This window comes from Anser cygnoides, chromosome 3 (assembly GCF_040182565.1).
Source record: "Anser cygnoides isolate HZ-2024a breed goose chromosome 3, Taihu_goose_T2T_genome, whole genome shotgun sequence".
NCBI lineage: Eukaryota > Metazoa > Chordata > Aves > Anseriformes > Anatidae > Anser > Anser cygnoides.
The window spans coordinates 38722847-38736672 of record NC_089875.1 but is presented as its reverse complement, the minus strand read 5'-3'; the positions used below and the strand labels follow the sequence as shown (position 1 = coordinate 38736672).

Here is a 13826-nt window from a genome sequence, read left to right as displayed (position 1 = left end):
CCAGAGTCAATGTCCTGTGCACTGGATGTGTGTTTTTTCAGCTCTTACAATCTGATATTCTTTTATTGAAGACAGCTTTTCAGAGATTGTCTTACCATCAGTATAAAAACAAAGACATACCCAAGCGTTGCTATAAATAGTAAGTCAATTCATGCTTTTTCTGTGTATATTTTGAGATCACATTATTGTAAAGGGTCAGAGTGAGCCTTTCTTTGCTTTAAGCTGGAGCAAAATGCTCAGTTTCTTGCAATCTCTGCAATTGCCTGCCATGAGCTCTGTCTTAGAGGTTGCAACCCATCAGTTACAGACTCTCATCCTGTACTTGCTGCTTCGGAATTATGACAAGAAGCAAACAGATTCGCAAAAACATTACAGGAAGCAAATAGTGCTTTTAATGTTGGAGAAGAGCCAGCCCAACAAAATGAAGCCTGAGACTTCCCTGACCTCCAGCACGACACTCAGAAGACATTCAGGATCCAGCCTGCAGAGACCGGGGCTGCATACGGTGCACATTTGGTAATGCCCTTTTCCATACTTTGGGGACATTTGTTGGCATGATCTGTGTCATGTCTCCAAGGTCCAATATGAAGTGTAGCATTTCTGCGTGCTCAACACCCCTTACGAGACTCTCCTTTTAACATTAAAGTGATTTCAGTGAAGGAAAAAAATACAATGCTAACACAAAAATACACTGAAACATCAGGACAGGGACAATATAAAACCCATCATACAATTAACAGGTATTTCATGGATTTATTCATGGATTTACCAGAAGGAAACAAAGAGCATGACAAAGGTGTTCACTATATAGGTAGAACCACTTTTGTAGCAGTGGAGCTTCCCACCTTCCCACCTGGAGGCAGGCTTTGGGGGGGGCACCGAGGGCACCTCTGCGCCCTTTCCCAAGACATTTCTGGGCTCTTGGGCTCATGCAGGGCCCTGCCTGTCTCAGCCACCACAGTCAGCCCCAGTGCCCCTGCTGGGGCACTGGGGATTAATCCATCTAAACCCTGGACCTGTTGGCCACCCCATGCTGGCCTCACCAGGGCTGCCTGGTGGCAATGGAGGGCTGGCAATACAGCCTCCCATGCAAACCCTCTGCATTCTGGGGCCAGGACGTTGATAACAGGCCCTGCCTTGCCAAAACCAGGCCTGGCGCTGGCCCGAAAGGCACCCCAGGGCCCTGCCCGGCCATGCAGCCGGGCCTGGCGCCCACCACTGCCCCGCCATGGCTGCAGCCTGCCCGTTGAGGGTGAGCACCGGCCCCTGCGCTTCTGGAGAGCTGGCTGGTGTACAGTCCCCCACCCCACACACCACCCCACACCCCTCGGCAACAACATTTGTTTGTCTTAAATACAGGTTTTTTCCTTGGGCTGCCACAGATTTTCCACCTCGGTGGCCAGCCAACGGCCGGTGAGGAGGGTTTGTTATCGCCCATGAGAAACGCCGTCTTCCAGGGCTGGCCGGGCCTTCCTTGCAAGGGAGGCAGGCAGCAGCGCCGTGTAAAACGCCAAACAACCCTAATTGTTTTCCTCGGTTGCCAGGGTAGGAATTAACGTTGTCCCTGGCGGAGCACAAGGACTCCCTGTGATACGAGCAGGGACAATGGGAAGGTATGTTTTCGTGACCCACTGCAGGAAATCCTGTGCGTCTTGCAGGGGAACGCAGCGCTTTCCTGCGCTGTCTGCGGCTGAGCCCCGGCTCTGGGGGCCCGCAGCAGCTGGGCTTGAAGCAGCCCACGACGAACCCCTGTTAAGTTTTAACAGAGAGCACTTTATTAGGTGCCCACACAGCCCCAGGCACTGGGGGTGGTGTGTGGTGCTGCGCGGTGGTCGGCTGGGCTGCCCTGCCTCGGGGACTGAGGGGTGGCAGGAACAACCTCAAACAAAGCTGAGCTTCTCAGCTAATATCTGCTGCAGGGACAGCTCTGGGCTGTGGCACTAAGAAACGCCATCGATACGGCTGGGACAGACACACAGAAACTGTCTGTTTCGCGTTTGGGTTTTTTTTTGAGCAATGTGGTTAATACAGTAACTCAGACGAGACAGCGTTGCACGACTGCTTTTGAATAAAAAGCATGGGCTGCGTATCCCCGCCTCGTGCCCCAGTGGAAATCACACTGATAATTTAAACACAGCTGTCCTGCTGTGCATTTGTGTCTGTGGCCCTCAAGGATGGTGACACACCGCAATAGCTGTGGCTGTCTCAGAACAGAAATAATAAGAGAAACATCTGTCTCCCTGTTTCTGCTCCCCCGGCCCCTACAAACAGCACTTCTGAGTCCTGCTCTAGATGTGGGATGTGCTCCCAGAGAAACAGAGATACCTGGCTTGTCTTCGTTATCTGTCCCGGCTGACGCTAAATGGGCTACTTCCACTGAGCATTACTGCTGCTGTTGATTAACCATTTAAAAAAAAAAAAAAAAAGAAACAATTCAGAAAGTGACGCATTACTTCTGCCTGTGGACAGAGGGAACAGCTGAAACGTGGGAGTCCAGACTACAGCTGTGTGACTACGGCTTTAAAAAAAATGCATATTTTAGTGAATAAAAACTTCTGATTCCCTCTGCTGGTATTATAAACCTTATTTACTTACCAAGGTGGTGAAACCTGAGATTGTAGTCACAATAATATCTGTAAAAGGAAAAGAGAGACAATGGAGAGAAGCTGCTACCTCTTCACAACTGGGTGGTGTTAAAACCACAGCAGTTACCCTGCTCGGCCTTTCCCACAGACCTCTTTCATTCACCCCGTTCATGTATCTATATTGTCTCCTTTTGTCTTTGTCATGACTTAGGGTCCTATCACGCGAAGCAGCCTAACTGCCACAGACACTTGCATCCATCAGGGGAATGGGATCATTGCTAGGAAATAAATATTCATCCAGATAAATTAACAGCAGAAGGGCTTCTGCAGCCGTTTGGAAAAGCCTCACACTCTAAGACCTATCAAATGTTTAGGGAATGTGTGCGGATAATTTCTGAACAGGAAAAAAACAAAACAAAACTAATTTCTTCCTATGAGGCAACACACAAAGACAATGCCATTAAGGTTATGTGACACATTCATCAGAGAAAATGATTAGCCAAGATTCCAAATAACCTCTTTACAGTCAAGTCATAGGCAGCATTTTTAAATGTTTCTTTTTTTCTTGCCCTAATTCCTTGCCAGGCAGCTATGAATGGGAGCATACCCATGAACTTGGTGCACCCTGTGTGCAAAATTCATGCTGAGAGTAGAAGGATGCATTTATTAGAAAATTCATTTGCAAAAGCTGATCAGGCTGGCTGGAAGCCTCACTGCACCTTTCCCCTTTTCTTCCCCCTTCAGAACAGCTACAGGAAGAGCAACATCTCCTGGAAACATTTGTGCTGTAATCGTGTGACACCTTGCACTTCCAAAATAACCTCCCTTACACAAACGCCAATGATGGGTACACGCCGCTAGAGCATGAGGCCACCTCCTTCTCTACATGCTGTCTCCCAGCAGCAGTGCAACAAGGCGGCTGCCACAAGCATAAGCCTACCATTAATCTGTGGATCAGGGACGCACACCGGCTGCTAGAGAAGGAGTGTGCATGTTAGTGGAACCCCATGTAAACAGCTCCACAAAATAGACGTGATACACCATGTGCCTGCTGGTGGACCTAAAGATGGGAAACATTCACCCTACCACAGGTGGGGCTGGCTTCTGGTCCCATGGTCAGTGCACAAGGAAAGGTTTTAAACCTTTAGGCTTTAAACCTGGTAAATGAGGGTTAAATTAAATTAGGCTTTAAACCTGGTTCACAGCACCTAGGGAGTGAGGGCACACAGAAAGCAGGACTTTCCTCAAGCATTTCCACCAGCATTGCATATAGGCCTGCATCCTTTGACATGTCAGCAGCTAACCATCTACCTCTCTGGTGTTCCTTCCTACTGATGCTGCACCTACCCCTGTATCCAGGAGATGAGGTGCCTCTGGAAAGAAATGTTAGCATAGACAACATGCCTTTGGTGGTACACGATGTGGTAGAACTCCAAATACAGAGAGATTTTGTTATTTGACTTTTTGCCCCCCATCTGGCAGTTCCTCCCCTCTCTGCATCTCCTGACCTGCTCTCTTTCCTCATCTGCGCTTTTGTCCTCCTCCTCACTATGGGTCTTTGCTCGGCCCCACTGCCCTTGCCCTCCCTTTCCCCTCTCTGTTCATCTGACTTCTTCTTAGGTCCCATTGCCTTTCCCAGAGTGCACTCCTGGTGCTTGGAAAATGAGAATAAAAACTGTGATCTCAATGGTAAAAGAAAGCAAAGAGTTGCAACAAGCAACTCTTCTTCTTGGGAGCAGTTGACCACTGACTCGTTCCCAGGGCGTTTGGAATGACAACAGGCATCTTCTCCTGCCTTTGCTGCTGCTGCCGTTGTGTTCATTACATCAATGCTTACCAGCCAGTGGAGAATGGGGCCCCCTTATGCCTGGTGCTGCATAAATCATTTTCTTTAGCCTGGGAAAAGAAGGAGGAAAAAAAATAAAGAAAGAAAGAAGATGAATACATGATTCAAGGATTTACTGCTCAGATTGCTGTGGGGGTCTTTTATTCCTTACCCTTTTCTTTGTTTCTGTCCCAGGCTGTCTTTCCTGCTGGCCTAGCCCTTCACCCCACCCCATCACTCTTGCTCCTGTCTGGCTGCCCCCGTCTGATTTACCTTCCATTTCACTTTGTCCCCTCCTTTGTCCACCCAAATGCTTCTCTTGCTGTCACTTACTCCCTTTCCTGTGTGGCCAGATCTCCTGGTTGCCTTCTCCATTCTGTGATACTGGGTTGCTTTTCATCACCTTGCTGGTGGAATCAAGAGATGCAAAATATTCAGTGTGAGGTAGACACTGAATGGTTAAAACTTGGCAAAGTTATAGAAAACCGAAAACAGGCTCTCATAGCAGAAAGTGTCAGGTACCACCAGCTCCAGCTAAATTAAATTCTGTCCCTGTAGTGTGTATGCACAGAGACATTTATATTCATATTTTTAACAGCCTTCTAAACTCTGCAGTTCACTGACAAACCCTTCATGAAGCTATCATTCCTTTTTTAACACCTGAACTTTAAAATGTCACATATAGCATTTAAAAGGACAGGCAAATAACCAAGGAAACATCCTAGCATGCATTTTGCTTCCTCTCCTTATGGCTGATCTAAAGTCCATGGAAATCAATGGCAGTCTTTCCATCTAGTTCAGCAGAGTTTGCACCCAGTAGGTTGGTTCCTTCTAAAATTTCAGAGGAAAAAGACCCCACATAAACATGGTGGATTTTATTTTTTTTTTTAGTTTCCTTTTACTCATATATCTTGCAAGACTGATGTGCTGTCAAATGATCTTTTCAGTGCTAAATATATACCATTAACTACTAATAAAATTAAAAAAAAAAACACACAAGCTTTAAAAATTCAGCTCTTTTTGGCATCTGTACAGAGCATTCCACTTGATCTCACAAGATGTATGGTTTGCACTAGGATTGCAGTCACAGTTTTCTTGTTAAAGCTGTCAACCATTCAAGTGTCTATCTTTACAATGCAATTCAAACCTTGGTTAGGAAAATAGGCATTTTTACTTGATCTAGGATATTAAGATCATTTGCCAGCCCTTTTCTGCATCAATTTGCAGGCTACAGCTCCTGTTAAAACTACATTGCAACATGGAAATAAGGAAGGAAAGAAGCTGATCTCTTCTGTTTGAGATACACCCAGTGGCAGAGATTTTGTGGACAATAAATGCCTTCTTAAACATGCTATTTTGTAGAAAAACATTGTGTTATAACAACTTACGAGGCAAAACTTCACTGTCTCATCTCGTTAGAGTTACAAAGGTAACTCCAGGACAGAACATTGCCTTTTGACTCTCTTAAAATCAGCAGAGAAATTCTCCTGAACACCACATTTGCTATAGCATTGCATTGGTATCTGATTGGACTCATTAGCTGATATTTGCTAATGGCATGGGAGAGATGGTATCGAGTTTATGGTTGTCTTCATGTGAAAACTGATCTTCTAAAGACAACCCCCCCAAAGCATTTTTGACAAGCCTCTGTAAATCTTCAGCCAATATTGCCCAAATCAACTTTAAAGTAGTGACATAAAGCAAAAGGAAAATACAGGTAAGAGATAAACATATGTCTTCTAGTGCTTGGGCACAATGGGGAGCCCCCTTATCTGCTGTCATAATGCGCCTTATTATGCTTAAGTAATGGGTATTAGAAGCCAAGCAGTATGTTACATCTCCTCCTACATGGTACATTCCCATACTGCCTAGATACATACGAATCCTGCATGTCACATGTCATTACATTTTCTGAAACTATATCTTCATCCATGCTAAAAATACACAGAGAGAAAGAGAGGGAGAGAGAACTTGAGTGTAAGCAACAGATACTTCTGCACAGACCTTTGGCAATACCAAAGTCTGAGAGATCCATACATGTGTTTATTATTCGTCATTGTTTGAACAGCATTTGTGAAGATATCTGGCCCCCAGGGAGTTTCAGAGCAAGCACCCACTAGGTGCTTGCACCCATCCCTTCCCAAGCTGGAAGCGCCCAAGTGGGGCCCTCTCCACCTGCCTGTTCATCTGCACGGTGGCCTGGTTTTTTTCTGAAGTGCTTAGTTACAGAGTCGTTCCCGTAAAAATATCTCCAGAGCTATCCATAAATACTCTCGCTTGGAAACCCCAAGCAATGAGCAAACCTGTGAAATCCGTGACCTGCTGGTGTCCCGCTCCTCTGCTGTGGAAACACGGGGACCACCGAGCCCTGGGCCTGCTGTGGGGACGGGCCACCCTCCAGCAGCCCTGCCCTGACACCTTCGTGGCGAAGGAGCAGGGTGGCCTCCGGGACAGCACGTTGTGTTAGGGGTGCAAAGCAGACCTTTTGGACCAGACCCCACTCCCTTCCCTCAAAACCCAGGAAAACCATCAGTGTCAGGGCTACTTTTGAAACCGCAGGCCTCAGACCTCGCTCCAGCAGCTTCGTCGCTGGCACACCGGAGCTGGATTAGGTCTCGCCTGCAAGAGTCAGGGGAGGAGCAGCAGTCCCCAGGGACATGTGTCAGGCAGGAACACGGCACACGCTTGATACCCCGGTGTCCCGGGCTTTTCCACTTCTGTGCAAGCAGCCGAACGGGCAGACCCCTCCTGCTCGGCTGCGGCAGATGGAGCGGGGAGGCAGGCTGCGCGTCTGCAGGGCTGGGCAGCGGAGCTGTGCTCTCCAGCTCCAACTAATGAAGTTGATTTGATGAGCTGATTATTCTTGTGTATTAGTGCGTCGCTGACATGGTGCTCCACGCTGTACCGGATGCAGAAGGAAGGGCATAACACGGGCTCCCGACCGAGCTTTCCACCTAAGCAAACGGACTGCTCGATCCCAAAAGACGTGATTCTGGATGAGGAGGAGGAACGGAGCCCCTCTTTATAACAGAGCACTGCAGCTTTCTGAGCTGGAATGTAGCAGCATTCCTAATTTAGATACTCTGGTTGAATTTTAAGTGGAAGTGAACAAAACATTTGAAAAGCTGTCCCCGTTCTCTCAGCAGGGAGACTTCGAGAATTTTCTGGTTTTGGGGAAGGAGTACTGGCACAAAATCAGCCAGGCTTTTCCCAGGTAGAGAAGTGAGCCCTGGAAGCAAATGCGGGTTTTCTAGTTGTGATGGATGTAAACAAAGAGGGGTTGGTTATCATGAGGTGATTCATGATGGGAGGGATAATGATGAATAGGTGTTATGACAACAACTGTTCTGCAGCTGTAGCTCTCTCTCATCTGCCACAAACTGCCAAAAACTCGCCAGCTTTCTCCCGGGACCTCCTAATGACAGTAAACAAGGCTTGATAGTGTCCAACACAGAAGGTACATGACTGTTGACCTCCTCATGGCATGAGAAAATTGGCTAAATAACATCAAGAAGTGGAATTGCAGGTACCTGTTAAGTCTCTGGGTTTTTTGCAGACAGCAAAACATCCTCCAGACAATACTATTCCTGGTTTACAAAAGCCACTAATTATGTTAATTATGTTTCTACCTGTGCAGTTTCTCCCATTTTAGCGCAATATTCCTCCCTCAAAATGCAGAGAAGTACTTGCTGGGAGCACGAGGATGGCTTTTTATATATTTTTGTTCATTTGCACCTCGAATTGAACGAGAGCAAGCCCCGGCAGAATTTTTTCAAGCAGAGTAGTGGTTCTGCTCTTGCTGAATCATCTGTGACAATGATTAGGCAAGACACAAAAATAAACATTCCTTGGCAGCCAGGCTTGAATCTCTCCTACAAAGTATCACGGCCACCATTTAGGGATCGGCCACAGAGTTTGAAAAATACTGTGAGAGGTCACTTGGTCTGCGCTGGGCACGGAGAGCAAGCTGTACCGTGCAGACAGAAGCCCAGTGCAGTGCAGAGGAGGACCAGCTATTCACTGGGGATAGGTGCTCGAACACAGTTACTGCCTTGTCTCCACCATGGTATCCCATCACACGCAGAACAAACAGGAGAGGCTTGCTAGTGGCGGCGATGCAAGGCTGATTGCATACAGAGGTCTGTTGGAAAGCAGAGCTGACATATGATAGTGTTGCTCACAATATTTATGTACTCATATATATTTGAACATCTTTCCAGATTCCCTTGCTTCAAGTGCCTTATTCACGCAAGTCCCACACTTCACCCCATCCAGAAGGATTTTGATCGTCAACTCCTCATCTCTGTCATTCCTCATTACAACAGTCACCTATGAGAATAGGTAAGAAACAAAAGGCCAGATGCACAGCTGCACAGATGAGTGGAGCACACTGGAACAAAGGAAAGCAACTCTCTTTGGACATAACTAACATGTGTGAACTTGCTTGTCTGTTTGTAATCCTGTTTCATATTGCCTGCTCTCACAGCTCCGCTGAATTTAAAGACGGTATTTTCCAGCCAAAAGCGTCTTCTTTTTCAAATGATAAGTCTTATTGAATCTATACATTGAGGCGCTGAGATGAAAGGGGATTCAAAGAGAGAGAAGATGAAGGGAAAATAAGGTTGAGAGTTAAAGCAGAGAAGTCCAAGTGAAAGTCTCTGAGTTCTTTTCCCAGTTCTACCTGAAAGCATCCTGCATGCCTTTGGACATTCCACTTAACCAGCATGTGCCTCGATTGGGAAATTCGTCAGCTGGGAACACCGGACACCCCACAACAGGATGTCTTGCTGGGTGTTCCTGTTGCATGTTTGTAAGTTTCTCAGATCCCACACTGGCTAGCACCATACAGAAGCTTTTAACTAAGCAGGCAGAAAAGGAAGCGGAGGCTCTGAGATCTGGAAACATCAGTCTGAGGATTCATGCCTGGCAAAGAGTGTCAATATTATTGCCAAGCATATTCTGCTGAACTTCCTGTGAGGTGGCTCCTCTTGTTTCTACACAACAGCAAACATCCCATGAGGTGTGAAAGACCACTGCCATATACTTGCACATTTCCACCACAAACCAAAGAACAAAGCCACGAAAATTTCAGTGATTTTCAATCACTCCTACAGCCATTGTAGGCACAGTGGCTTTATACATGGAAAGCTGTATTGCACAGAAAGGCAAGTTTCCCACTCAGGATCTGCAAACCAGAATCTCATTCGTGGCACAAAGTCACTGGACTCTCCCTCCCTTGTACCCTGGAAAGCTAAGATGAAGAGCAGATGATCGGGCAGGAGATGATGTCTACTCTGTCGGAGCCCCCTGCTCCCTAATGGGATGGGGTTGGGTTGGGCATGGGGCTGGTCTGCACAGCTTCGTAGTGAAGGCTTTTCTGGCTCTTTTACCTCCGCAGGCAGAGGTCTGGATTACACAGACACTCCTGTGATGCAAATGCTGTGCTGGCAGTCCTGAACTATCAGGATTCAACCTCATCCTCTCCTTCTTCCTTTCTAGCTCCTGTTATTTCTCTTTTTTTTCAGGGATGAGCACATAACGCCCCATCTTTTTGTAAAAGGGTTATAAAATAGCTAGAACAGCACCCAGAGACACAATGCTATGGTCCAGGCAGAATCCCTTAAATCTGACCATCCAGAGGCACCTGTTACCAACAGCTCACTGAGTCAGCTCCCTCTACCATCAGGTGTATGCAAATTAAACATATTCTTCTGCCCAGGCCATTGGGTAAATGCTTATTTTTTAGTGATGCTATAGCTGTCTTCTTGGTAAACCATGGTTTAAAAAATAAAATAAAATCATGTTTACTTTAAACAACTACCAAAGGAAATGGCTAATGAACAAATTAGGCATTTTTTGACTGTGAAGGTGGCATCTTTCAGTGACATGCCATGATGAAAGCTTTGGGAGTGATGACCTGGAATGGTAGCAGGTTCATGAGAACAGCCTCTCTCAACTATGCATCTTATAACTGGAGCTGAAGGAACTGAAGAGAGAGTGAAGGATTAAGAATGTGTTAGTTATCAACTTCTCTTCTGACAAGTTTCTCAATACAACAAGACCCAAAGGCAAGTTGGTATGTGCCATGAAATCTGTAGATATTTATGAAACAGTGAGCAAACCTAAAAAGCTGTGCTTTTCAAATGTGACTTGGTAGTTATACGGTGGAGTTACAAAACAAAAAAGATTTGTTCTGGAGACATTTTGCTTGTCTGAAACTTGAGTCTAACTGTTTCTGAAGTGGAAGCAGGGTGGGAGAGAAAAACCAACATATCAGGAACATACCTGTGCCTCATCTTTCCTTCCTCTTCTTTTCTCTTCCAAAACCCAAGTTTTGTCTAAAAGGCACAACCAACTCCTAAAAAAGTTTACTTTGACACCCAAATTCTGAATGTTGGTTGTTGTGTTTTTTTTCTAGGAAAGGAGTGTGAACACAATGGAGCATGAAGGAGACTGCAGCTTAAGTGGGGCAGAAGCTTGTGTAAGAGAAGATTAACACTGGCTAGGAAGGGGCTGTAGTAAATCATTTCTCTTCCTCAGAAAATTAAGCGTATGCAAGGAGTCACAGACAGTGACTATGGGAAAACCTGTCAGAACAAAGTAGCAGTCTTCCATTCTCTCCTACCTACAGATGCAGCCAAATGCACAAGAATGGGGTTGGGGGTTGTTCATAAATAGTCTGGCTGCTGTTTGTCAGAGGCAACAGTTGAAATGTCCGTACACAATTGCTACTTTCGCATGTGCTAAAAATGACAATGGCATCCAGTCGCAATGGCCCCGCTGAGAACTGTCGTTCCAAGTCACAGTCATAAAACTACTGGTGGGTGGTCTTCATCTCGCTTGTCCTCATTATCATTTCATTGTGTTTCCGTGGCCCACTGCACCATGGCACTCCCTGCATTTTAAAGCATTTCATTGATGGGGCAGTTTGACATTCATATTTATATGTCCTTGTTGTACTGCAGTGGTTTCTCCTATTCTTGGGATCCAAGCCCTTTGTGAAATGGTGCGAGGAAGATGTGTATTCAAATCTTGGCCCAATGAATTGGGTATTGTCAGGAAATAACAGAAAGTTTTGAGGATTTAAACATCCTGGACACCATCCTGCTGCTGCCAAACGTAAAGGAAGGGCTTTTTCTTGACAGGGACTGAAAGCAAGGCTGCAAAAGGAAATCAGCTGGGGAGCACATACCTGCCCTTGGGTTCAAGAGCAAACAGCAAACTTACCAGGTTACGGGGCTAAAGCAAGGCAGTCTGTGCTCCGTCCTCCTCTGCCAGGTATGGACAGAAAAGCTCCTGTTGACTCAAAAAACAGAAAGTTGAAACCCTAATAATATCCCTTTTTATTTCTTAATTCTTGCTTAACATGCAAATCCAAAGCTAAATGGAGCCTATATGCAGCTCAGTGATTGGGCAAAGCCTGAACTGCAAAAGCAAAACATTTGCCAAACCTGTGGAAAATAAAAGCAAGAGAGAGTTTGCACAGTAGAAGAGTAAAAACTATTGAAACCTGAAGATTTACTTCAATTGTTTTACTTTGTGCTGTTGGCAGACAGCTCCTCTGCGTCAGGAGCTGGGGCAGGAGCAGTGCATTTGTCCCATGGGCAGGATGGCCAGGGGGCACTGTGGAAACTTGACACATGCTGGGCTGCCTTCTCCGAGCTGGAAAGCAGAGTAAAGTGGGCAGGCATAAGAGGTACGAAGGGATTTTGCCATTTTGTGGGGCCAGCGTGTACATAGCTGGCTCACTGTGCGGCAAATACCCCTGCTCTGCATACATCAGGCTGCACTACATGGCTGTTGTGATTTTCCAAGTTTCGCTCGTTCCAGACACATGAAGGAGCAGCTGCTGCTCATGTGTGCGTGCAATGTTGCCCAGTGAGGAGTTGAGGATGTGTCTTGGCAAATGGCAAGAGCCTTAAGTTTGCAGGTAAAATGCCATGGAAAGGAAAAGAACAGATAGGCCCAACTAAAAACGTAAGAAGGTGTTTGTTTAAATGTTCTGTGGATGACTGTTCAAAGTAGGGCAAGGCACTGCTTGAAAATCAAACTAAAAGAAGAAAAAGAAATCTGGCATGGACTTACTCCAGATTTTCCTTTAAAAAATCACCCTTGGCCAGGAAGTCAATGGGTTGCTGTCAGCCCAAAGGCCAGTCTGCCCCCAAAGTGCCCCTTCCTGGAATACAGCTTTTAAACATGATTACCTTCAGACACCACTACTGAGAATGCCGAAATTGGTGGAGGAGCCCTCAGCCCCCTGGGGTCAAAATTCCCTCCTTTACCCAGAGAGCAGGTCCATGCAAGAACGAGGTGTGCAGGCATCTGGCATCGCTCTTCCAATGTACTGCAGTCCTGATCTGCAAGGTTTCAGAGCAGGATTCATCCATCCCCTGTGCTCATACAGTCCTTGGCCTCCAGCTGCTGGTGCCAAAAATGAAAGCGAGTAGAGCCAAGAAGGATGACAGCTTTTTTGCCATGCTCCTTGGCCCACTAGAAACTGGACAGTGAGACAGCAGTAAAGCTGCCGTTCTCAACCATTGCACCTAGATCCATAGCAAACCACCAGCAGTAACAACTCAGTCTGGTACTTTTATGCTTAGATAGCAATGACCTGAAATGGAAGAGGTGGCTCTGGACAGGCAGAAGAGGCCAGTACACATCTCTGAGTGGTACAGCAGAGATTCTCTGACATGCTCTAAACTCATGGCCTGAGATCCCTGCCTGGTCCTCCTCTGTGAGGTGGAAGTCATGCACAGCAGAGCAATAGTAATGCTATTTGTTCAAATATTACTTGCCATGGTTGTAGCGCTTCTGTTGGTGAATGATTGATGGGCCAGCCAGAACTGTATTGAGCATATTCATAACTTTTTGGTATATTTTTGCTTTTGGCTGCCAATGGCTCAGGGTCATGATTTTCATCTTGTGCCTTATTTATGAGCTGTTTGAGCTGACAGTTTCCTGCTTGCCATTCACCCCTCATGGTACTGAGTTGATCACCTAAACCACACAGTACCCCTTCTGTTTCCCTCTGGGTAGGTAAAAGTAGTCAAAGAGAACAGTAAACAAGGAAATACCACCATGAAAACGTTCATGTTTTTATGTGGAGATGGGCATTACAAAGAGCAACCAACCACTCCAACAATAGACAACCCTCATTTCCCTAAGCAAATGTCCAGAAGACAGATCATGGAAAGAGAAATCAGATGGAATTTAAACAAATATTCACCAATCCTCGTTTTTAGTGCTTAAGCTGTTCTGTTATTGGGATCCTCACCTTTTGGCCATGTAGGAATCTTTTTGGAGATAATATTAGTGTGTATTTTTAATGCTAGTGTGTGATTTCCTGATGAATTCTGTTAGTACTCACACAGGAGAGGGGAGAGGTTCACATTAAAAATCCTAACCAGTTACTTGGT

General features: G+C 46.0%; 1 long non-coding RNA gene across 2 annotated transcripts; it reads left to right on the top strand.

Moving 5' to 3' along the window:
* Positions 1-1339: 1339 nt before the first annotated feature.
* Positions 1340-12531, top strand: LOC106048355 (uncharacterized). 2 transcript variants are annotated; one of them, XR_007169429.2, is made up of 4 exons: positions 1340-1613; positions 8631-8751; positions 10829-10891; positions 11556-12531. It is a non-coding gene; the product is annotated as an uncharacterized lncRNA (long non-coding RNA). The 2 variants fall into 2 exon arrangements; XR_001214139.3 differs by lacking the exon at positions 11556-12531 and having other exon boundaries at positions 10829-11549.
* The last annotated feature ends 1295 nt before the right edge of the window (positions 12532-13826 follow it).